We start from the raw sequence: 25,301 nt of genomic DNA on the forward strand, positions 1-25,301 counted from the left end.
TCTGGCCTCTGTGGTCCCTGTTGCCATCAGCATGGCCGCGCCAATGGGTCCTGCAATGAGAACAGGAAAAGGGATTTTGGGCATTGTCTGTGTCCTTCCAGGATCATTTCTAATCTAAACCCCTTTGTAACACCTACAATTAATTACTGTTCAGTTATCAGGGTTTGCAGCCGGAGTGGAGAACCCTGGTGTAATAAGCATTAAGTGTGGATCTTGTCCAGGCCTGGGCTGGTATTTAGCATGCAGGTCATGAAGGTATTGCATTGATAGGTGTGAATTTTGGTTTAACTGAGAAAATCTGCAATAAAATAAACTTTAAACACCCTTTGTGGTGTTCTGTGAATGATTTCTTCAAATTGTTGCCAAATTCAGAGCTAAATCGAGCGTGTTTGGTACCTTCCGTGCATGCATCTGCTAACAGATAACACTGAGGTGAAGACCCCCAAAAACGCCTTTTGGCTGCACTTCTCATTCCAGATAGAAAAAACCATAATAAACCAACCCAGTTTTGTGTTCTCTGCTAAAACAAAGCCATTGCCCTTGCATGAGGCAGGACCATCTGGTAAGCGCCTAATTGAGTATCGTCCAGGTTGGTACAAAGCATCCTTGTGCTGCGCACTGGGAGGGCACCTGGGATCCCAGTTCAGCTGCAAAACCACCCCAATCCTTCAGCAGGGAGGAAAGGATTGAACCCACTGGGATCCTTCAGGGAATGTCTCCGAACCCCCCGAGTTCATCCAGGTGGGACCACAGCAATGTCCCATTCTCCAAGTCCCATCCTGCTGCCAAGCTTAGGATAAACCCTCCCAGAGCTCCTCCACTGACATCTCCCAACCTTTCCTGATTGATTTCCATCAGCTCATTTAAATCTCATTAAGGGCTCTGCCTTGCACCCCCTTGCCTGGAGATCGGGAATGCCGCATCCCAGGAGCTGAATGCCGCTGCCTGTGGCTCACGCCTTTTATGACTTAAGGCCAGGGTGTCAAGTGGATTTTTTAGCCTTAACTCTGAATTTCATGGCTTTTTGTGACTTTAAATCAGTCCCCTAATGCTATTTGAACAGTTGCCTTTTTGAAGCTGATAAACGCTTCGGGAGGGGTTTGGGAGAGACAGGGGGAACCCCAGGCACCCTCCTGCCTTCTGGGATGCTCCTGGAGCTCTCTGCCCTCCACCGGGATGGGGAGAAGGGTCTAGGGAGGGTATAAGGGCACTGCATGGCCCAATAAGGGGAGGCAACAGGTTTGGAGCATCTCTGGTAGGGATTCAATCCCATTCCCATGCACAGCCAGAGCTGGCCTGGCTCTTGGCAGTCCCCCACAGCTATCCAGGGTTATCCAGCCTTGGAGCAGGAGCCAGGATCGCTCTGGGAAGTGGCAGATTTTCCCCTCTGATAACACCCAGTTCCATCTGCTTCCCGTTAACGGCCCCGGCTGAGGCTAATTGGCAAATCAAACCCTCCAGTGTCCTGTGTTAGGGATGGCGCTGGGAGAGGCCGGAGCGAGCACGATGCTGCCTGGATGGAGCCCAAAGCCTTCCCTGGCTGCCACGGGCTGTGCAGGGTGCGAATGGAAACCACCCCGAGCTCTGGGACACTGAGACCTTGGTGAGAGGAGCAAGACTCAGCACAAAACTGAGGCAGCCTGGACCAGGTCGTTCATGGGGAGGTAGAATGGGAGAGCAGAGGATGGGCAGCACCTTCTGCCACAGGGAGACCAGCACAGCAACAGCCACTGGGCTCTTTCCGTCCCAAGGGATGATCCTGGCTTTCTAGGCAATGCCACGTTCAACAGGAGAGGTGATGACCACGCTTCCTATCTAAAGGAAAGGTCACATTTGCAATTCCCTAACACATGCATTGGGAATGGCTGTTGTTCAGGAGGAGGCACGGGGCTGGAAAACCCCAGCACCACATCCCAGGAGTGAAGGGGATCACCCATCACCTCCATACCTGAACACAAGAACTAAAGCACAGAGGAGGAGCTGGGTTTGGCTTAATAAAGGTTGGAGGGACTCCAAACCCTCCCCCTGATGTCAGTGAATGAGGGCTGACCCCTTGCACTGGGCAGCAGATTGCAGCCAGTGGAACATGTGGGGCTCCCTTCTTCCCCATCCTGCCTGATTTCCCACTGAAAGTCCTATATCCAGTGTCCTAGGGGCAGATTTCCTGGTTTCAGGCTGGGGAGCAGGTACTCAATGCAATCCAAGAGGCTGGGTTTGCCTTCTGCTGGTACCAAGGGGATGCTCAGACTCTGTTTTACCTTGTTACCTAGGGAGAGGCCAGAAGAAACACATGGCATGGATGCTACAGGGGTGTGTGTGTGAAGAACCACACAGGGTGCAGGGAATGGCTGGGAATGGGTGTGGGACACAGGAAATACCTTTAAAGATGGGCCCAAATCACAGCCCAGCTTTACAAACTCCTTCAGCTCTGCTGGCTGGAAAACTGCCCAGGGCTGGAAACCTTCTGGACCCACAATTCCAGCCGTGGGGAGCCACGTGTGGAATTTCTCCTCTCTTTCTGCCTTGTATTATTTCCCCCTTCCTTCTATTCCTGCCTGAGGCTTCACCCCCTTGTCCCTGCTGTGCTTTGTGGCTTCGGGAGGGCAGAGCGGGGGATGTTTGCAGTACAAGCACTTAGCAGCAGATGGTGGTCTTTATCCCGTTCTCCACAAACAGGGAAAACCGATGGCCCCACTGCTCCCACCGCGCTGCGAGATCGGGATCCCTCATCCCTGGGCCTTGGGACTGGGAGGACTGGGTTGGGTGGGTTTAAACTGGTGGGGAGGAAGGAGGGAGCTGTGGGGTTCAGCTCCAGAGACCAGCTTTCCCACAGTGCAGATGGGAGCAAGCAGGCAAATGAGGGAAGGGGGAGAGGGTTTGAGTGCCTCAGCCCCATTCAACAAACAAACCATGGGTTTAAGAGCTGCCCAAGTGCCCCCACTCCCCATCCCCACCCAAAACGCTGCAGAATTATGGGGAGGCTTCTAATATTTAGCATTTTTGCTAAAGCCCCAGGTCCTGGAGTCATGAGAATGCAGCAGGATGTCAGCTTCCAGCTAGGATAAATAAAGAGGGGATTCACATCCCCCAGGATAACACAGCAGAGAAGAAGACATGACCCCACCTCAGGGCCGGAAGAAAATCCTGGAAAGCAAATAAAGAGCCCGGGAGGCAGAATGCCCCCATAGATCCCGATCTTTGCACAACCACGCTGCTCGTTGAGCAATTTAACACCAGGGAACCATAGAACGGTTTGGGTTGGAAAGGACCACAAAGCTCATCCAGTTCCAACCCTGCCTCATCTCCAACCTGAACTTCCCCTGTTCCAGTGTGAATCCATCACCCCCTGTCCTGCCCCTCCAGAGGGGCATCTGAGGACACTGGGGTCCCATCCTCGGTGGCCCCGGTGCTCTGTGCTGGCCCCGGCGCTGCAGGAGCGGTGCGGAGCCCTGGCAGGGGTGAGGAGCAGCCCCGGCTCAGCCGTTCCCAGCTCACCCCAGGGAGCGCTTGTCTGGGAGCCGGATTTATCCCGGAGCCAGGCTGCTTGAGGAGAGGAACAGGTGAAGGCGCCGCGGCAGAGCCCGGCTCCCGTCCCCCTCCAGGGCATCAATCACCCGCTGCTGCCTGACAGCGCTGGGGGGTGAGGGGGGTTCTGGCCCGGGGGTGCTTGGGGATCAGGAGCCAACCCCTGCATCTGCCAAGAGGCTCCTCCGCAGCTGCAGGCTCTGACCGCCCCCCCCCCCCCCCCCCCCCCCCCCCCCGGCACGGGCAGAGGCTGGGATGAGGCTCAAGTCTCCCGTTTGCATGGATCATGGATCATGGATCAGGGGTGATGGCTCCCGGGTCCCCCCGTGCCCGTCAGAGCGGTCCTAAGGCCGGTCCTCGCCCTCCCCACCCGCCCGTTCTCCTCTTGCAGACAAGCAATATCCCCATGTCCAGTCACCAGATGCCACAGCATCATCCTCCTCCTCACGTGACCCCCATGCCCACGTCCACAGGGATGGATGGTTTTCCCTTGAATCACCATTTCTTCACACCTATCTGCACCCCCCATCTCCTGGGGGGGATTTATCCCCTAAATCCTTCTCCTGTCCCTACAAACTCCCATTCCTGCAGAGCCATCCACCCTCCCGACTTCTCAGCGCATCCCCCCTTCCCTGGCCCTGTGTTCGGGTGCTTAAGATGTATCTGCAGTACCATCTCAGCTGCTGTTTTTCATCCTTCAGCGATAAGGCATCTGCATGTACACAGCACCCAGAAAATGACTTACAAACAGCAGCTCCCCCCTGCAGCCCCCCCCCTCCCTCCTCATACCAATTACTATCATCACCACAGAGGCAGCCCCGCTCTGCTGCTGCTTTCAGTGAAGATCTTTCCCCCCATCCCACCCTTTGGTTGTTGTTCTACCCTCACCCCACGTCGTGATCGCAGATTGGAGATCACAAACCTGACATTTGGGTGCCTGTTCCGCAGTGCCAGGAGGGCAGAGCTGCCGGGGACAATCGATTGGCCCCGCATCGTCTATGGGTGCTGTCCAAAACACTGCATCAACCCGAGCTCAGCCGTTCTAGCAGCTCTCTGCCTGCTTTTCACTTCCCAGCCTGGGCAAAGATGCAAAAATCAGGGATACCATCCCCAAAAATCAGGGATATCATCCTCAAAAAATCAGGGATATCATCCTCAAAAAATCAGGGTTACCATGAACAGGGCTTGGGGCTGGGTGGGAGCATCCCTGCTCTGGAAGGGTGGACAAGATAAACCCCCACACACAGTGTTGTCTGTGTGACTAGTCTTCTTCTTGTCCAGCATCACACCTGCAGCACGGTGAGGGTCAAACAATGACAGCAAAGTTGGTCCCAGCCTGATGCCTACCTAAAAGCACGTGATGGGGTCTGAGGGCTGGTAGGGAACAGGGCTTGTCTGATTTTGGGTTCCCAGATTTGCTGGGTCAAAATGTTCCTGAGCTTCAGAGTGTGCAGCCTGGTCCTTAGGCCACAGCTTGTGCTCTGATGAGGTCTCTCATCAGGCTGGATGCAGTGAAGGCATCTATAGCTGGTTCCATATTCCCTTCCTGCAGGGAATTGCTTTTCACACAGGGATGTGTGGGCATAGAATCCCAGCATGGTTTAGGTTCAAGGGAGCTTAAATCCCCAACCCCTGCCACGGGCAGGGACACCTTCCACTGGAGCAGCTGCTCCAAGCCCCTGTGTCCAACCTGGCCTTGAACACTGCCAGGGATGGGGCAGCCACAGCTTCTCTGGGCACCCTGTGCCAGCGCCTCAGCACCCTCACAGGGAACAGCTTGTGCCTAAGAGCTCATCTCAGTCTCCCCTCAGGCAGGTTCAAGCCATTCCCCTTGGTGCATGGCAGTGTTGCCTTCTCATTTACTGGATGGGGATGTTGAGGCACAGCATCAAGAAACAACAAAGCAGCCGCAGGCTTCCCACTTGTCTGCTCCCACCATTGGCCAGTGTTAGGCATGTGAGAGGACCCTGCGAAGGGAATAAAAGCCAAAAAAAGCTGTGGTGCAATAGCACTGATTGTATCCCCATTCCTGCCTTGCGTGTCCCTGTGCCTGTACCCCCTGCTCTCCTGCAGCCAGGCCAACTCCTGTTGGTCCCATGGTGGAGCAAGTTCAGGGGGGCTGAGGTATTGGTTGCACATGGCTTCAACTACACCCCCCACACATCAACCCACAGGGGATGCCGAGGCAGGAGGGCAGCGCCGCACTGACGCCCATCCCCCTGGAATGCAGGTCCCCCACCCCCCCGGTCCTCCCATCCTGCCTGGCCCTAATCCAGAGGTGGCAGCAGGATGTCTGGAGACAGCTGTGTCTGCCCCCCCCCACCCTGACATCACCCACTGGCTATGGAGCCGCTCGCCTTGGCCAAGGGCTCCTTCTCCAAGTGTTTGCAGGGGAAGGGGGGTAAGAGACCCCCACACTCCCCTTAACCCTCTGCTTGCAGAGTGGATCCAGGCAGTGCTTGCTCCCAAGGAGAACAGATTTCACAAGTGCGTGAAACAGGGCTGCTCCTGCGTGCAAACCACGGCTGGGACACAGGCAGTGACACCAGGCTGCTGCATCCATCCAGTGCTGCTGCATCCCCCCCACTGCTGCTGCATCCATCTGGTGCTGCCGCATCTGTCCAGTGCTGCTGCATACATCCTGTGCTGCTGTGTCCATCCATTGCTGCTGCATCCCCCCCAGTGCTACTGCATCCATCCAGTGCTGCTGCATCCCCCCCACTGCTGCTGCATCCATCTGGTGCTGCCGCATCTGTCCAGTGCTGCTGCATACATCCTGTGCTGCTGTGTCCATCCATTGCTGCTGCATCCCCCCCAGTGCTACTGCATCCATCCAGTGCTGCCGCATCCATCCAGTGCTGCCATCCCTACACACACACAAAGGAAAGGCCTCAACCTATTGGTATGGAATAGCCCCGATGTTCCCCCCACAGAATCCAGCTTTTTTTCCTCAGCCCCAAGTCTCTGCTGCTGGTGCCTCAAAGCAGAGACCTGAACTAAACTAGCCTGAAGGAGGGGAGGAAGCCAGCAAGGTGCAGCTGCTGCACCAGAGCGAGACCCAGAAATGGGCCTGCTGCCCCTGTCTCTGTTTCCCTTGCAGCTCTTACCTCTGTGGTTGCTGCTGCTTAGGGGTTATGCATCAATATTGTGTGGTGAAATGAGGCCAGGTGGTCTGGCTGTGCCTAAAAAGGACGCTGGCAGCAAGGTAGGTGTGTTAGCATCCTCTGCTTCATCTAACAGCCCCCCTGCTCCTGGTAACTCACACAGGTTTGTATGTCAGCATCTCTGCAGCCGGTTACTGTCAACTTTTTCCTGTACACCACATGGGTTTGATAGAAAGGGCTTTTTTAGATTATACACCACAGTGCAGCTACCCATGGGGATACTGGGAACACCACTGGGATGGTCCTGGGGTTAAAAGGGAAGACAGCTTTCCATAGCAGGCTGACTGGCACCCCACATTTGCTGCTGTATCCTTTAGTATTTCCTATGAGCCAAGGCTGGAACATCACAAACCCTTCCCCTAAGCTGCTGGCTCAAGGTTGCCCAGAAGAAGAAACCCACCTGGGCATGGCCTTCAAGCCCTAGAGAGATGCTGTTTCATCCTCTCTGCCTGACTGAGTAACAAGTGGGGCAACCACAACTGGTCCCAGCTTGCTGCTGGGCCTGCCAAGGGGGATATAGGATGTCAGGCGGCTGCGCCCTTCAGAACGTGATCCCCTCTGGGCCGATCTGCCTGATGTGTTCACTGGAACCATCAATCAGTGCAGGAGACACGATCATATTTTATAGCCAGGGTTGCTTGTGAAACTCAAGCTCACCATGGCAGCCACCGCTCTGCTTGCTTGGAAGGGGAAGGCGAAGCCTGGACCCAGCTTTAACCCCTTGTGCTGGGTCCTTTGAGCAGCAGCCTCAGCTATTCTGCTTGCGTGGCTCCTTCCATCCTCCATCCTCAGCATCTGATGCTGCAGATGCAGCTCAGGGTGTTAATGAGCCTGCAACCTCTCCTTATGCTCCTGAGAAGCTCTGTACAAGCAGCAGACAGGCAGAGAATCCCAGATGCACAGAGATCCTCCTCCCACACTATTTACAGCTACCCATGCCCCCAGACTTGCTAAAAGCAGACAACAGCGTAAACCACACGCAGGTCTGTGTGTTCTCCTCGACTCCCACAATACCCCCTGCTTCAGGTCCCGAGATATTCCCAATGCATTTACAGACTTGCAGCTAGAATAGATTTGCACAAGTTGCTCCTTCTTTGTGCACAAACACAAGCAAATCTCTACCCTGGAAATGCTGCTCTGTGAAATTCCTATCAGGAATGCTGCTGGTATTGAGCTCAAATCAAAGCAACGCTCTGGCGAGAGAGCCCCGCTCTGGCTGGGCTGGAAGTTTATCCCGGTGTCCCAAACCCTTTGTTTCCCCTCTCCTTGGGGAGCTTGTTCCTGGCCATGGTCCCACTGTGCAATGCTGTTCTCTGGGAATTGCTCTGGTGGCTTCGGTTACGCTTGCCCAGGAACAAAGCGGCTCTCCCCGACGGGCCAGCATCCTCCCTGCAGGGCAAGAGGAGCCTTGCTATTGAGACAGGGGCATTGGAGAGGCCTCGAGGATGTTTTTACAGCCCAGCCATGCCAGGCTGATGGATTGCTGATTGGAAATTACATTTCCAAAGCTGGAAGCAGTCATAAGAGTTGGAGAAATGACGGCTCCCACAGGGAATGAATGCAGCAAGGGCAGGAAGTGGCTGAGGTGGAGACAAGTCGCTGGGAATGATCTGGGACAGGCACATGTGGAGATGCTGCATGGTGCAGGGTCTCTGCATTGCAGAGGTAGAGGGATACAGTAAGTGATTGCTTGATGTTCTACACAGGGCACTGTCTGTTGTTTAGTGCAAGAACACAGAGCAGCTACAGTAACCTCAAAGCAAAGCCCAAAGGACACACATCTGGAGAAGAGAAAGCTCCTGAAGGGGAGACCTGAGAGCAGCTCCAGTGCCTAAAGGGGCTGCAGGAAAACTGGAGAGGGGCTTGGGACAAGGGCCTGTAGGGACAGGCCAAGGGGAATGGCTTGAACCTGCCTGAGGGGAGACTGAGATGAGCTCTGAGGCAGAAGCTGTTCCCTGTGAGGGTGCTGAGGCGCTGGCACAGGGTGCCCAGAGAAGCTGTGGCTGCCCCATCCCTGGCAGTGTTCAAGGCCAGGTTGGACACAGGGGCTTGGAGCAGCTGCTGCAGTGGAAGGGGTCCCTGCCCGTGGCAGGGGTTGGAGCTGGAGGAGCTTTAAGGTCCCTTCCAACACAAACCAGCCTGGGATTCTGGGATCCTATGAAATACCCCTCCCTGTAGCAGGAAAAGCCCATTTTGGCTGTATTCGCCATGAGGTCTCCCCAGCAAATGATGGATTAGAACTGAACAAACACATCAGAGGCAGCAGTGGAACACACACCACGGGGCTGAGCTGGAAGCGGTTTGCACACCCTCAGACATAGGAACTGGTTAAATCAGGTCTGATTCCCAAGAATCTCCAGGACCCTGCAGCCTCATGGCCAAACGTGCCATGGACTTGCAAAGGCACAAGCTTGTGGCTTGGGGAGCTGAGGGGTGAAGTGATTGAGAACCAGCTAAAGGATGGGGAAGCAGCTAAAACCCCAACACCAACCAAGGCTGGCTCAGAGGAGCTGAGAACCAAGGGGTTTGGTTGACACTCACAATAAAACATTGCCACCTACATCCAAACTGCTGCTCTCTGTCTGCTCCATAGCCTTTGGGTGCCATCCTGGTGCTTGTGCCAGCTTCCAGAGGGCTGAAGAGAAGGGTTTAACATCAAGTGGGATGGTGCTTGGAGCAGGATTTCTTGATCCCTGTTGAGGGCAAAAAACTAACAATACAGAAGGAGAAAAGAAGGAAGGAGGCAAAATCAATGTCTTTTCCTTCTGCTCTGGTTACTAAAAGGGGACCTGCCTGGCTGTTTTTCCATAGCTGGTGTATTTTGAGCCTCTCAGAGGACATCAGTGCCCACCAAGGCCTTGAATCCCAACTAGGACATGATCTCTGTCAAGCATCACAGCTTGGGATCTGCTCCTTAAGCCCATTCCTGGCCCTGCTGGTTCTGAGCATCCTCATCCCCTAACGACCTGGTAGTGGGGCTGATTTACTACAGCAGGGAAGGCGCTAAGTCCTGGGGAGCATTTACAGCCCCCACTCGTCAGCTCCTTTAAGCACAGATGATAACTTGTCAGAGGCTCTTGCCGTTGCGTTCTGCCCAGGCTGGGCAATGTGGTGAGCAGCTGCCTGCGGGGAAGGGTCTCATCTTTCTGCTCCAGCCATGGAGATCCCGGCTGTAACCTCTGCACCTCCCGTTTCCATTGGGAGCACTAAGACTTTGGCACCACTTCAGACCCTCCCTCCTGTCCCGGGTGAGGGGAAGGCAGCTGCGATGCCTCCTCACAGCCTGGGAAAATAGTTGAGGGCTCTGCTTTTCCCCAAGAGCCCTGAAATCCAAGCGGCCCTCTCGCTCCTTTGCTTTTCCCTCCCCTCTCCTCACCCTGACCTACACAGCCCTTGTTTCAAATCAAGCACTCTTCCTCCCTCATTATGGGGAGATGAGGCCTCCCATCCCAGCCCAGCCCTTACAAGGAGCCTCGGTGCCCTATCCATCACACACCCATTTTCCCTAGGAATATTAACCCGTTCCTTCCCCATCCCTATACTTGGGGATGGGAAGTCCAACCATTCCAAGACAGGTGTTAAATTATACTCTGCTTTTCCCTCTCATGGCAACCATTACCTGTATGATGAGGTTGAGGACATCACTGCTGCTCAGCATGTTTCTATACTTCTTAGGAGTTGCAGCTCCCAGACAAAGACCCCATATCTGTGAGCCTCTGGGACCTCCCCATTAAGACTATCAGTGCATTTCTGTCTTAAGTGTTAACATGCTGTTGCCCCATGACAGATAAAGTTGGATTTATCCCTGTATTATAGATAAGGAACTGAGGAGCAAAGGGATTTCACAGGTTCCCAGTACAATAAAGTAGGGCCAATGGCAACCAGCCTCATTCCTACAAGTACCCAGGACTGCTGTTTCAGTAAGCTTATCCCTGTTTTACCACTTTATCAATGCATCACAGACAGTGATTTCTGCAGTTCAGGCATGAAACCATGGTGCAAAGCCACCTATTTCCCCAAAGGGGAGCCAAGGGACAGCCAGGACTACTGGTTTCAAACTGGATTCCCCAGTTCTGCAGACATTTGGATGTTTTTGGCCAAAATAAGTCCTGCAAATGGACTGTGCACACAGTAAAGACCTTTGGAATATCTGTCAGCACCTCCAGGCAATGCCTTTCTTTATGTGGAATAATACTTTAATGCTACTTGGCAAACAAGGCCCCAGCTCTCTCCCAAGGCTATTGATACTCCTGCAGAATGCCACCGGATCAGGGTTTAATGGTTTAGGCTCATTTTGCACCACAGAAAGCTGCAGCACAAGATGCAGTCAATAACCAGAGTATGGAAACGGAGCTTCTTCATGCAGACACCACAGTAATTCCTGCCCAGGGTGCACTTAACATCAAGAAAGAAAGGTGGCTGCATCCCACCAGTGCAGGCAGTTGGAACAGAGGGTACAGCCTGGGAAGGAAACACATGTGTTAACACACACTGTACTGAGATAACCACCTCTTCCTCATCCTGTGTTCTCCTTTTCTGTTCTACAAGAGGGAAATAGCTGCTTGGGAGGCCACGGTCTGAATCTCCAGGTCTGAGCAAAGGTCAGTACAGCAAGGACTGCTGGTGGAAGCTTTGGGTCCCAACCCTATGCAGTGGATGATTTGGATTAGCGATTTGTCACAACCCCCTCAACTCATTGGGTTTCAAGGGTGGGAAAGGCACAGATGTAAAGTCTCACTGATATGGCTTTGAATTGGTGTTGGATTCACAACCGCATGGAGCCTGGGGTTTGAGTCAGGTTTAGACACAGGTCAGAGCTGTTATCCCAGAATTGGGCCCAGCTCCATCAATACGTCTGGTGGTGGGGACAGAAATGGGCAGGAAGGTTTTGAGCCCAGGGAATCCAAAAGTCAGGACAAAGCCTGAGCTCCTCCAGGAACCCCATCTCCATTTGCCAACCATTACTCAAACCAAATTCACCTGAAGTTTGGCCAAGAGAGATGCTTGCAAGAGTCACGGTACAGATGTGGCAGTGAAGCTGGTTTCTGTTCCCTCCCCTGCCTGCACTCACGGGAGATACAGGGATCTGGGGAACCTTGTGCCTTTTCCTCCAAAGGGAGGATGCCAACGCTTCCAAAGCACCCTGCTTGGGCTGGGTACCTCCTGGCAGGGCAGCAGGGGTGGTCCCTCATTGGGATCCTGCTGTTCTGCCTCATCACTGCAGTAGCAGGAGGCAGCTTTTAGCAGCTGTGGAATGCTGCAGGGATGGGAGCAGCGATGCTCTCGCCAGCTCCCTTCTTCCACCCTGACACCAGTCATTGATTTATCCACTTCTCCCCTCACCTTCCTTCTGTCAGTCCAGTGCCAGGGAGAGGCAGGAAAAGGGGACAAGACCAAGGGGGCTGGATGTCACCAAACCACCCCAGAAAGGAGGAATCCACTTGCAATATTTGCCATATTCAACACACAAACCCCATCTGACCCAGTTTATCCTCCCCTTTCCCTTCCACAACTTGCTGTCTATGGAGGCACAAAGAAGGCAGCAGGATGCTGGGAAGGCTGAGCTTGGCTTGGGAGAGATGGGTTGGAGAAGGTTACAATACACACCATTTCATTTAACTGCATTCACATCACTGCAGCAGCAGAGATGGAAGCAGCTGATGATGATCTAGAGCCCATCTCCTATTAAAGAAGTCTTTACATTGGGCACAGGGAGAAGGAATGGTTTTCCCAGAGGGGTCCTCAATGATGGAGATGATTTTTTCCCTCCCTTCTCCCTGCAGACAAGGGAGGGATGTTGAGTTAAAGGGAAGTTGCCAGTCGGGGGAGACAGAACCAAGGGTCACACTTGTGACTTGCAAAGAGTCTCAGAGCAAATGTCCCTGGTTTTGGCTGGAAGGGGTTTCTAGACCCTTGGTTCAGCCAATGGCCTTCCCCGAGTCCTGGCTGCTCACATGGAGGAGAGCCCAGCTGCTCATTTTGGGTTGACCTCGCAGACATGGAGGGACATGAAGAGGGAGTTTAGCTCCCATGGAGACCCTATGAACACGGGGTAAGTTTGCTCTGAACAGTGAGACCTCAGGGTCCCATATTCCCCCCTTTTACACCCATTTCATTTCAGGCTGACTCCATTGCTATTACACATCAACCTCAAGCAGACAGAAATCAGGCCACCCTGCAGCCCTGTCCCTGTGTACCTGGGTGCAGCCTGATCTCCCCATCCCAAGCAGCGCTTTCCCAGCCCTGTGCACCTGGAACAGGGAGGATGGAGTTAGGAGGCGATGGGAAAGATGACAAACAAAGCAGAACAGCACATCTGACACCCTGTGAATTAATCAGAGCAGGGCCAGCATGCTGGGCAAACAAGACCTGGAATTGCATCTCTAACCTTGATTAAATTAGAAAGCTCTCCAACTAATACAAACGCCCCTCGGTAAACAAGGGAACGGGGGCTAATGAAGTGGATAAGAAGCAACTTGACAAGTGACGGGGCTGATGAGGCAGAGGCAGGGAGGGAATAAGGCAGGGCCAGAGATTTAGAGAGGGGAGAAAGGAGGAGGGGGTACAGAGCCAGAAATGGGCAGAAGGGAGGGATGGAGAGGAAAAAGGGAAGGTGATTTCCTCCAAAACCATTTTCCTAACCCACAAAGAATGTGTCTGTTTTCTGCTAAGAGATGCAGGCACTGAAGAGTCGAAATTCACCAGCAAAGGCACAGGATTATGGCACTATCGCTGCCCCTTCCCCCTGTAATAACACCCATTTAAAGGTGCAAGAAAGCCAGAATCCAAACCAGTTCTAGACCAACCTTCGTTTTAGCAGAGCCTGAACCAGCACCAACAAAGTGCACTTGACTGAGATGCTAATTTAAACCCAGAGGCTGCAATGGTGCAAACAGGCAGGTGGGTTTGTCCTGCCAATGCCAGGCTCCCCCCCCCTTGCACACCCCACTGATGGGCTCCTGCCACCCCATCCCTTATATCTATACCCTCCTTATCCCCTCTTTAAACTGTCCATCTCATTCAGTTAATTCGCATGAAAATCATGGGACCAGCTCTGGGATACCCTAGGAATGACCTGACTGAAGGCACTGGACATGCAGCAGCATCAAGGGATGCCAGAACAGAACCCAACAAGCCGCTTCCCCTTCCATTTTGGGAGCATTTACCCTCCACATCCAGACTTAAGGAATAATGCAAACATTGCAGAGACCCTTGTTCCCCCCCACACCTCCCCAGGGATCAGGTCAAACCATGGCTGAACAAGTACTATGCAGCTATGATGAAACCTGGCAGAAAGCCCCCAAGTAGAGCTGGGAGTGGGAAAAGGAGCAGCCAAGTGGGGGAAAGAAGAGGCAAAGCAGTTTGGGATTAGCTTGGATCAAGTTTAGCTCCATGCTGGGTGCACTGCAGAGGTCCTCTGAAGGGATGAGGGGATGCTGAAGAACAGGGGCTCCAAACACACATCACCAGCGACAGAGCACAGCCAGCACTGAGCAGGCATCCCATAAACTGGCTGGGAAAGGGATCTGGGGCAAGATAAGGGAAAGCAGTTTCTTTCCTAACACTTTCTCTAGGATCAGAAGAGCTGGTGCAGAGGCAGCATCCACCAAGAGCTGTGAACTGCTGCAGAACTGTGTCCACTCTCATTTATCTCTGTCTCACATCCCTTCTCGCTCCCGCATCCTTCACCTTTCCCTGCCGGCTGCTTCAAGAGACTTCAGCCTTGGGGGGGGGGGAGTTTCCATTCTTTTCCTTCTTTCTTTCACTCTTCCTTCCATGGCAAAGCAGGAGGCAGAGCGAGACGATTCCCACCCCTCCCCACCTCCGCTCCGGCCGCGAATTCCCAATTTTCAGCTAATCTCAAGGTCGCGACAAGCAGCGCAGAGGCCCTGGTAGGACATAATGGCAGAAGAATTGTCAATGTTGCTTTGAGTGAATGCAGAATGAGGAAGGGCCAAGGAGGGGAAATTTTCCATTCAGCGCCGGCCTCGGAGCAGCGAATACATTTTCCCCTCCAGTGTGTCGCATTAGATTTCCAGAGGTGCTCGGCACCAGGTACATGTCATTAGTAACAGTTTGCGTGGTAATGAATCCTTTTATTTCTCTTCCACACAGCTCATGAATACATAAAGAGGTTGGGTTTAGGCGCATCTGGTTCAGCTGCAGGAGCCTCACATAACTTAATTTCGCAGGCTCTTCAGGCCCGTTGCAAACCCAGCTGGGGCCAGCCTTAAAGGCACAGCGAGGATTTCCAAAAACCCAAGTGAAAATGTGGCCTCGGAGGTGAGGGTTTGCTTGGAGATGCCTCAAAGCTTTCTCTGGTCCCTGGTGACCTCGCTAAAGATGTAGCATCCTTTGTTTTAACAGAGAGGAAGGGATGAGCTTGAGTTCAGTTGAAAGTTTGCCTGTTTGGGGACATCACAAGGTTTGGGTTGGAAGGGACCTTAAAGCTCATCCAGCTCCAACCCCTGCCACGGGCAGGGACCCCTTCCACTGGAGCAGCTGCTCCAAGCCCCTGTGTCCAACCTGGCCTTGAACACTGCCAGGGATGGGGCAGCCACAGCTTCTCTGGGCACCCTGTGCCAGCGCCTCAGCACCCTCCCAGGGAACAGCTTCTGCCTTATCTCCAACCTGAACTTCCCCTGTTTCAGTTTGAACCCCTTGTCCTATCGCTACAGTCCCTAATGAAGAGCCCCTCCCCAGCATCCTTGTAGCCCCCTTCAGACACTGGAAGCTGCTCTGAGGTCTCCACGCAGCTTCTCTTCTCCAGGCTGAACAACCCCAATGTTCTCAGCCTGGCTCCATGCAGGATGTGCTCCAGCCCCTGCTCACGGGAGGATGGAGGAGTTGCCATCACTGCAGGTAGCTGGGTCCTTCCCGAAGTTAGAACTTGCAGCCAGGAATTACAGCAGCATCAACACCCTTGTTCTGCAGGCAAGGAGCTGCTGCCAGCACCCATCAGTGTCGCTGCTGTGCTCCCCCTTCTGGAACGTTATCATTCTTAATTGCCATTAATTGCTCTGCCATTTTAATAATAACAGCAATAAACCTCTCTTGCCTTTGGCTCCCTGTACCCTTCAGGGCCACGCTGCAGGAGCTGCTGGTGGTGGCAGCAAGAGGTGGCTGCAAGGGAAGGATTTCCCAGCCAAACAAAGGTGCATGTGGAGCATGGCTGGAGAGCAAATGGAGCCCAAGGCTCCTCAAGCACCCAGCAAACCCCATCGAGGCCAGACCTGCCCCATGTCTCACTCCCAAAGAACCTCACTTACCTTCCACCAGACCCAGATGATAACAGAGCTCAAGAGCATTGCTTCTAAGCTATTGGAGCCACCTGGTCTAGGGGAAGGTGTCCCTGTCTTTGGCTCAGGGCTGGAACTGGAGGAGCTTTACTCTGTACCAAGAAACCTACTTTATATGTATGTTTTCTATTGCTTTTTAACCCAAATGAAGCCAACATGTGTCTATGGATAGACATCCTGGGGAGCCCATGGGCACCTTGTGATGAGGATGCAGGAAAAGCAGGTCCACATCCAGCTCCTTACCAGCAATGCCAGCATCCAGCCAGATTTTCACACACCCAACCTGCATCTCGGCCCTACCTTGTCACAGGGAGCTCAGCTCCTGGTTTAAAGTCAACTTCTCAGGCAGCTCCAGAGACCAGCATCAGAGCTGCTCTCAGTTCACCCTTCATCTCACTCCTGTTGTAGGTCCCTGGACATGTGGATGTCCAACATCACCTCAGCATCTTATTTCTAGCTAGGAGTGCACCCACACTGCAAGGCAGAAACTTGTGAGAGAATCAGAATCAGCTTCCCAGGTTTCCTGCTCATCTCCATTGAAGTCGGGTATCAAGGTGTTTGGTTTTACCTGGACAGTTTATAGGAGCTCAGAACCTGCCTGTTCCTCATACGTGAGGTGACAGACAAGGGGATGCTGTGGCTGGGATGCAGGGGAGATGAGCTGCAGCCATACAAACTCAGTTCAGTGGTGACTTCAGCAGGACAAACCCCAGCCCATAGGAGCTATTGCAAATGATGTCCTCAGTGTAAAACAACCAGGTCTAACTACTGTTAAAATGCTTTTCCTTCCCAAATTCAGCATGATTTCTCAGCTGGAGTTACTGATGACATTAAAACCAATGCTCAGCACTCTTCTGCTTGGGGTAACAACTTGTGATTTGTCTTTGGGCAGCGTGGTCTAGTGGCAGGCATCCCTGCCCATGGCAGGGGGATGGAACTGGATGATCTGAAGGTCCTTTCCAACCCAACCCAATCTTTCTGTACTAGGTATTTGTTATTAAATACAAAGAACTGCAGTTTTTCCAGATGAAGATGGGAAAATGTAAAAGAATATATTAATAAAAATAAATATTAATATTAAAGTATTTATGATGGAGGTAGGGAATAATTTCCTGCCCAGTTCTAGCATCACCACATTGCTCTTGCCAGACATAACTGGGCAATGAGAACTCCACTTCTCCTTATTCATGAGCACCCAAAACACCAAATACCCTAATTTCCTCATGGATAATTTACCATGGTTCCAAACACTGCCCAAATACCCCACTTGGATAACTTGGGAGCTGTTGGCAGTCTCAGACTGCCCAAGCCACCCATGGTAGGACATGAGAAGCTACAGAGGGTGCTCACCTCTGCCATCTGTGGCACTTGGAGACATGGTTTACTGTTGGATTTGGTAGTGTTAGGTTAATGGTTGGACTTGTTGATATTAAAGGTCATTTCCAACCTGAATGATTCCATGATTCTTTGCCATAAAATCACCTGAATTTAGCAATTGACAGGAGATTGTTGGACATTATTCCCAACTCCTTTCTTCCTGACATGCTGTTGTGCTGAACACGGATCACAGAGTGGGAATGTTCAAAAAGAAACTGGTGCTTGTGATGTTGGGATTAAAAATAGCTCAGAAACATGAATCAAGGTCAATACACCTTGAAACAACAAAGGCTGGAACTATGGCAGTGACATCCCCATTGCCTACAGAGGTGCTGCAGGCAGAGACACAGTTGTGGAAAGAGGGAGGGGTGGAAATCACAAATGAAAGTTCCTCTTTTACACCCAAAGCAATGGTTATGGGCTGCAGAGTGATCAGTGAGAAACCTGCCTGCACCAGAGCTTGGCTATGGGATGCTGGTGGGACTGACCAGGGAGGACTGAGGAGGAAGGACTGGAGCCAGGCTGAGAGAGCTGGGCTGGGGCAGCCTGGACAAGAGAAGGCTCCTGAAGGGGAGACCTGAGAGCAGCTCCAGTGCCTAAAGGGGCTGCAGGAAAGCTGGAGAGGGGCTTGGGACAAGGGATGTAGGGACAGGCCAAGGGGAATGGCTTGAACCTGCCCGAGGGGAGACTGAGATGAGCTCTTAGGCAGAAGCTCTTCCCTGTGAGGGTGCTGAGGCGCTGGCACAGGGTGCCCAGAGAAGCTGTGGCTGCCCCATCCCTGGCAGTGCTCAAGGCCAGGTTGGACACAGGGGCTTGGAGCAGCTGCTCCAGTGGAAGGGGTCCCTGCCCGTGGCAGGGGTTGGAGCTGGAGGAGCTTTAAGGTCCCTTCCAACCCAAACCAGGCTGGGATTCTGTGATGAAATCCTACCCAAAGCGTTTGCTTTACGGTTTCAGAACCACACATCCAGCACCTGCTTGGTCCTCACAGGAGGTTTCCTTGACTGGAGAGCGAGAAGAAGAAATCCCAGCATCACCTTGGCACAGAAAGTGGGTAAATCCATCTGAAGCACAGCAGCAGAGCTCCCTTGCACCCAAGCAGCCATCCAGCTCCTGCCAACTTCCCTGTTGTTATTCCTTCCCTTCTCCCTCCCCTTCCCACAGCAGGTCACTATTTCTCTGAGTTTTGCAGCTCCCGCTATTAAAAAAAAGAGAGAAAATAATGGCAAAATAATTAAAAAATAAAAGAAAGGAATAAAAACCCCTCATTTTAAGGGAGAAGGGGGAGGCGCTGGTAGATAACCGGCAGATGTGATTTTTGCAGATAAGCGTAGTAATTTAGATAAATCTGGAGGCTTTGGAGCCTTTCGCTTGCGTCCCTTTTCTTTCTGTCTGATTCTTCTTTCAATTTTATCTCATGAGTCAAGAGCAAGGGGGGGGGGGGGGAAGCTTCATCTTTGGGTAGTTTCTCTTCTCTTTTTCATGTGTTTTTCCCCAGAAGGTGGGATGCAGCCTCCCCCCCATCCACACACACACACACACATGCAGGCGCGTGCGGAGGAGCCGGGTTTGTGTATTTGAAAAGCAGCGGCCCCAAAATCAAAATATTTGAAAATGTATTTCATGGTAATTATGTCATATTTCATGGCCTGATGCCACTACTGAAAGAGCGCCTCAATGCCTTAATTTGTATAGAAATTGTAATCATTTGTTCATTTCAAGGTGAAAATTGCATTTTTTAATTTAAATTGTATCCTGCGTGATAGTCTATTATCTAGTAAAATTGTCTCCATGTCTGAATGCCTCCTCTGCAGCTGCAATGCTTGTTACAAATCCACTTAGCCTCATAAAAGCTTTGCCGATGTCTCGGGAAATGGGAACACTTTCTGTGGGCTTCTTCTCGCTCTTTTCTCCCTTTCCCTCCCTCCCATTCCCAGCCTCCCTCCCTTTCCCCCTTGCTCCTTTCTTTGCTTCCCAGTTGAAATAAACCCAGATCTGCCATTAATAATAATTAGCCTGGGTAGATACAAAAGACGTGCAGAAAGCAGTCAGGAATCCGCCTTCTTTATGTCTTTGGGAGCGAGCCACCTCGAGGTTGCTTATTGCTGGGGAATAAAGGATGAGGGAAGGGAAAGGACAAGATAAAGGAAGGGAGAGGTTTTGTGCTGCAGCTCCTGTAAATAAACCTCATCCCAAAGGATGGCACGGGTAGGGATGAGGACAGACGGGCACTAACTGAGATTTAAGGCATTGGGTGTCAGAGAGTTGAGGAAGGGAGGTACAAGGTCACTTTGCTTCCAGCCCCTGGTTTTGGGATGTCCTATCCTATTTGTCTCTTCTGGCATCTGCTTTGATCCCTGGTGTGATTTAGGAATGCTCAAGTCTGCAGGAGGGGAAATAGAGTCCAAGAAGGTAAGTGTGGAGTCCAAGGTCTGGTAACAGCCTGGATCTCCTCACTTCCTGTCTTTTCCTGTGCTCACTGTGTATGCGAGCTCCCTTTGCAAGAGGGAACTTGGATGGAGGGAATCACAGTCACCCTCTGGGCAGCCCAGCTGCATCACACAGCCCTCCATGGCCAGTGATCCTTCCCCGTTGGGCTGCCTTTTCCTGGGAAGGCAGATATGGATGTGCCTGCATCCAGCCTCCTCACCTTCCGCTCCTGCTTCAGCCCCAGAGCTGAGGACACCCCCAGCACCCAGCTTTTGTGGGAAAACAGCCCCCTAAAAAGTCAGGGAGGAAAAACGCTGGGAATACCAGCCCAAGGATGCACAGCATTAAGGGAGGACTGTCAGGAATGCTGCAGGAATGCGGGATGAGCTCAGTGCTCAGTGTAAATCAGCACAAGCAGTTAAAATTCCAGGCTGGTTCGCACCGGGTGAGGACGTGGCCTGCCCGGGACAGGATATTAATTATATTAATCCTTAAAAAAGAAAGAAATCGGCCTCCGAAGGAAATCCTTTTTTAGTCATTTAATTCCCTTTCATACACCTCTCCCTGCTCAGAATACCCTGATTTGATGCAGGTCCACAGCCCATTACCATAAACTTCTCTACACCTATTCTGAAAAGCTATTGCTTAGGAAATGCTGGGAAGCTGAAGGCTGCAAGCCAAATTCACCAGCACAGCCGCTGCCTGACAGGAGCTGTGACCACTGAGATGAGCAAGAAGGGATCTAAACACAGGTCATGGGATGAGCCAAGCAAACATCCCCCAAGGATTAAGATTTGGGAATGGGGGGAGCAGAATGCTGTTGGCACGGCAGGGATGCACGTGTGGGTATGGCAGGCTTTCTGCAGCTTCCTTTGTAATCTCCCTGGTGCATCAGAGGGATTTAGTAAGTGTGAATACCTGAAATACCTAGGAATTCAATAGCTGGAATACAAGGTGGGCCCTGCATCCGAGGAGACATTGCAGGGCAGGAGGTATTGCATATCATAAGGGATGAAACTGGGAAGAAGCAGGTATAACACAGAGCATGGAGTAATTGTCCTGCCAAAAGAGGTGTCAATGCACCCCCAGCCCCTCTGCCTTGCTGTCCACCAGCTTGCCTCTGCTATTCACAGGAATTCATTTCACCAGGGACTTGGATTTGGAAGGGAAAGGCTGATGTTTCCCAATGATCCGGAGTCCTGCTGTAAGCAGGACCCAATGTGCACAGGATGGTACCACCCGTAGCTGAGCAAAAACCAGGAGCAGGTTTTAGAGGTCTTGGTGTGATGCTTAAACAGCAGGGTCTGGTGCCTGGGAATATCTTCCAGGTTTCCCCTGGGACTTTCCCAAACTAGGCCTCACCTGCACACTTCTATGGTCCCAGGATCACCCTTGCAATGTGTTTTCAGCATCCGTACAAAACAGAGTGGTAAACCCCATGGAAAGCTCTCCCAGCATTCCCACCTTGCAGGGCTCTTCTCTCATCTTTAGCACACCCCAGTTTTTATAAGAGGGACCTTTTCCCAGTTATTGTAATTATTCCATTTCTAATACAGAGTAAGGAAAAAAAATTGCAGTTTCTTTCGTTTCAGCTAAAAAAAAATGGTTTAAATCTCTGTTTAGAAAGGCAGAAACGTTTTGGTTTGCATCCAGGTTATCTCTTCTCCTTCACGCCTTTGAAAATGAAAAAGGCAAAAGCAGAAACAACCCCAACAGTTAAAACGTTTGGATCTATTCCTTGTATTTCCTCTGTGCAAAATATTGATGAGAAAGTCTGGAAAATGATGTAAATCCATCCAACTTCTTCCTTTTGGAGTAATTCAGAAGAAAAAGGTCAGTTACTGTGCGAGGTGCTTCTGCCCTCCAAACCCACAGAGCACTGAGATGTATAGATATGGATCTATCAGTGGATATAGGTTTTATAGATATGTATTGTATAGCTACAGATATATATTCCATATAGATTGGATAGATTGGATAGAGATGTAAATTATATTTATATTGTATCTATATCTATATTTAGATTTACATCTATATTTAGATTTATAGCTATAGATATATGGATATGTAGATATATGGATATATAGATATACAGATGTAGATGAAGATGTAGAGGTAGATATATAGAGATAGAGTAGGGATGGAGACAGATAAAGATAGAGATGATAGAGATAGGATAGAGATAGAGATAGATACAGATAGATGCTCTGTGTCTGCTCACTTGGAGTCACACTGGTCCTGTACTTTCTTGGCAGCTAACTGCAGAGCCCCAGAGGAAGATGCTCAGGAGGGTTGTGGTGAGAGCTTGGATGATGGTTTAGATGGCATTGGGCTGTGAGGGGTTTGCTGGAGGCCAGAGGGAGTAGGTGTGAAATCACAGTTAGAGAAATAAACACCAAAGTGAAGAGCAGAGATGGAAACGTGCACATTGAACCCCACTGGGATGGAGGAGCAGCCCCTTCCTGCCAAGAGCAGGAGGCTGTGTGCAGCACCTCAGGTCAAGTCCAATGACATGGGACCAGCACGGATGTGATGCAGGGACCGGGGTCAGCCCCAGCGTGCAGGATGCAGAAGTTAGCAGCTGGTGTCAGATTGACTTGAATTTGATTTATCACCTTCTTATCAGCAGATTAAAGTTGATGACAGCTTAGAGCCATAATTGACCGGTGATGCTTGTAGCGGGAGCTCTATCAGGCTGAGCAGCTCCCTCGTGGGCTCGCTTGCGCCCTTGATGTCTTTCAGAGGGCAACGGATCGGCTCTGGCAAGGCCTGGGAAATATCCTGCGCTCCTCAGATAAGGTTTGAGCCGTTAGGAGGGAGGCCGAGGAGCTCAGGGAACGGTTGAGGGCAGTGTTGAAACGCTTGCAACTGCAGGGCTGGCAGCGGCAGAGCCTGGACGTGACCATTGCTGGAGCAAAGTCATTCCGGGGAGGGCTGGTGGGGAAGCACAAAGCTGGTACCTTCCATCCATCAGCGGGTTAGGACGCGATTAGAAGCAGGGATGTGGCTGGGAATAATGCTGTCCTGGTTTAGTGCTCCAGGAAAGTGATGGTCTCTTCCTCTAAAACCCCTCCATGTGTGAATGCTTGGCCACTAATAAACACACCGGCTCTGGGGTGAAAATCCGGTGCTGGTGATGAATGCAGATCCAAGGTGGGATTGGGGGCTTCAGTGTGGGTTAAATATGCAGATGCCAAATGTAATTCCCCCAGGACACAGCGAGAAAGCTGGGCTAACGCTCCTGCTCTGAGGGCTGAAGTTGGTTACAGTTCCTCCACAAAGAGAGGCTCCCATTCCATAATTACCACCAAGAAAGTGGTTTCTGACAGCACAGTCCCCTTGGCATGGGGCAGGAGCTGTGTTCCCAGCCTTTCCCTGATGCAGGAGCTGTGCTTCCCAGCCTTTCCTGGTGCAGGAGCTGTGTTCCCAGCCTTTCCCTGGTGCAGGAGCTGTGCTTCCCAGCCTTTCCCCATCTGGAGACCTGGAACACTTCCTAGGGGTACAGCTCAGAGCAATCAAAGCTTCTGCCTGGGCAGCCCCTGCATGCCCAGAGCTGCCCCATCCCTGAGCCAGGAACACAGCATTCCCTGGTCCTGGGTTTCTATATCCCACCCAACGTGAGGGCAGCTTTGTTGGGCACTAAGAATGGCTTCTGAGTCCTTCTGGGCCCAGGGGACTGCAGAGGACACTGCACAACTTCCAGTGAAGGTCCCTGCCTAAACCCAGGGCTCCAGGTACTGGCTCAGGATTGCTTCAAAGTCATAGAGCCAAGGGGAGCAGGGCAAACATGGCAGGTTGGGAGCATTGGGGCTGTTCAGCCTGGAGAAGAGAAGCTGCATGGAGACCTCAGAGCAGCTTCCAGTGTCTGAAGGGGGCTACAAGGATGCTGAAGATGGACTCTTCATCAGGGACTGCAGTGATAGGACAAGGGGTGATGGGTTCAAACTGAAACAGGGGAAGTTCAGGTTGGAGATAAGGCAGAAGCTCTTCCCTGTGAGGGTGCTGAGGCGCTGGCACAGGGTGCCCAGAGAAGCTGTGGCTGCCCCATCCCTGGCAGTGTTCAAGGCCAGGTTGGACACAGGAGCTTGGAGCAGCTGCTCCAGTGGAAGGGGTCCCTGCCTGTGGCAGGGGTTGGAGCTGGATGAGCTTTAAGATCCCATCCAACCCAAACCCTTCCATGATTCTATGAAAGATCTCAGCCAGTGCTTGATAAAGGCCTAACTCTGAAGCTCACCATGACCGGTGGAGTGCACATGAGGTGCAGGACACTGGAATGAGCAGAGTTTGTAATGCCAAAGCCCCTATACCCCACTGAGCCTTTTTGTGCTGGTGGGATCCTCCAGGTGGGCAGGATGCTGCCTCTTCTGCAGCAACAGGACATCATCTCATTGTGTATCTTATCTAAGGGTGATCTCAGCTGGCTTTGGGCAGCTGGTTAGCCCCCATGGACTGGTCCCTCTGCTCAGAGGCAACCAGAAAATGAAACCCCAGCATCTAATTAGTTTCTGCGTGCAGATATTCATCCAGCACGACTTGGCTGAAGCTCAACTTATTTTACAGAGAGCCAAAACATCTTCAGATGGGAACTTCAGCTTTTGAATTCAGGGCTTTGTTTCAAGGCAGAATGCTTTATTCCCGATCCCTGGAGCCCGGAGCCATGTATTCCTCTGTGGAGTTTCAGACCAGTTTGCCGCGCTCTGGCGTGTAACGAAAGCCAGGTGCCTGCCGAGTTGGAGTTACCGCGCGGTACCAGCCCGGCCCATGCATAAAGAACCAGTTGTGTTTGGAACAGGCCAGGAGATTGTTCTCCCCTTGTGAAAAGTCACAGGGAAAATGAATGTTGGGTTTATTTATGTGGCTTTTCCACGTTTTTGGTCGGGATTGGAGCATGCAGATTTGCTTCTTTAGCAAAACCATCTGTTGTTTGGATGTGCGTGTGAACAGTTTGGATTTCCCGGCTTCCCCCCGTGCTCTTGGCACACTGCAGAGCGAGTTAAAGCAAGCAAAGCACCCAAAGGCACTTTTAATCCGTTTTTTTCTTCTCTTTTAATGTATAACAGTTATGCCTGAGTTACAGAGAGACACCTACAGGCAGCAGGTAGTTAAAGCAAAACCAGTTTCTCTTCCTACTAAGACTACTCCATATAGCTGAATAAATTATGGTGCGATTATATATATACACACGCACGCACGCAGGCACACACGCACAGGCTCACACACAGGCATACACATGGAGCAAAATGGCTATGAGTCAAACACAGAAGCAACATATCCGCAGTTACTAGGAATAAGGAATGTCCTATAGTGCTATGTAGATACTCCCCAGGTGGGTATATGGAAGTGTTAGGGATGACGAGTTAGAAGCATTAAATACACAAAGTCTCTGAGCGACAGGAGCCAATCTGCTGAGTTACCGGACACAGTGAGGAGATGTCCGTTGGGTGGCCTCAGGATGGTGCTGAGAGGTGAGGGCAGGGACACGGGGAGGTAAAAGGAACATATTCGGAGC

Source organism: Melopsittacus undulatus, chromosome 12 (assembly GCF_012275295.1).
Source record: "Melopsittacus undulatus isolate bMelUnd1 chromosome 12, bMelUnd1.mat.Z, whole genome shotgun sequence".
Lineage (NCBI taxonomy): Eukaryota > Metazoa > Chordata > Aves > Psittaciformes > Psittaculidae > Melopsittacus > Melopsittacus undulatus.